Source organism: Myotis davidii, unplaced genomic scaffold (assembly GCF_000327345.1).
Source record: "Myotis davidii unplaced genomic scaffold, ASM32734v1 scaffold449, whole genome shotgun sequence".
Lineage (NCBI taxonomy): Eukaryota > Metazoa > Chordata > Mammalia > Chiroptera > Vespertilionidae > Myotis > Myotis davidii.
Window position 1 is genome coordinate 4,673,563 of NW_006383007.1, and position 1,067 is coordinate 4,674,629.

A 1,067-nucleotide genomic window follows, 5' to 3' on the forward strand; every position below is an offset into this window, starting at 1 on the left:
GAGATGGCAGCAGCCCGGCGGCACGGCCAACACCAGACAAACCACGTGAAGACGGGGCTGCAGGGGCCATACTGCAGTAACAGTCATTTGTGACTGGGTTCTTAAAATTGCTTACTTGGTTCTACAGTGTTGCGTCTTAAGAACTTTAAAACCATACGATCTGGTCACATCCAAAGGCTGTTGAGGAGATACTTGATTTGTTTGTTGCTCCCATGATCTATTGTGGGAAAGGTATTCCAGTTAGTATCCTCTGGTACGATCCAAACCTATTAGCATTTGCGCCCAGTTACTGGGACGTTCCGAGCTTCGTGAGAGCCTGGCATCTAATTGTGTTCCCTGGATGTCTCTAGCTTAGGGGGAAATTATTTTCCAGTGGGAGAGGAAAGCCAGAGGAAAATCACTTGCTGAAGTACTGGATCCTAGATTCAACCAGGTCTCCCAACTTCTGTCTGTTCCCTTCCTATAACAGATCAGTCAACGTCTCTTTCCTAAAGCCCTGCTTTAGGGCCTTCATTGGAAATGTTATCTCTTTCTTGTAAACAAAAAGTAAAATATAGCTCTTGATGTCAGAAACGTCCAGACATGCAGAGACTTTTTATGAGCTTATTTGAGCCAAACTGAGGACCTATGCCAGGGAGCAAGATCTCAAATGCTCCAGAGAATAACAGTGTTACAAGTGTTGTTGGTTGTTTATTTTGTTTTTTAATGCATTTGAAATTAAGGAGGGGATTTGAAGATAAAAGGCAAGGTAGTGGGTAGATAACAGGAGAGTTAACAAGCTTATGTGCTTTCTGGCGGGGGGGTGGTTAAGGCTTATTTTAAAGGTGTGTTAACTTGTGCTTGCTTCTGCAGCACATACCAATATACAAAAAAATTGGAACGATACAGAGATTAGCATGGCCCCTGCGCAAGAAGGACATGCAAATTTGTGAAGCATTCCATATTTAAAAAACAAAAATAAGTAAATAAAGGTGTGTTAACGGGCCCCACAGGGGGGCAATTTGATTTTTTAAAAATTGTGTTTTATTGCTTAAAGTATTACAAAGAGTAGTACATATGTCTCCTTT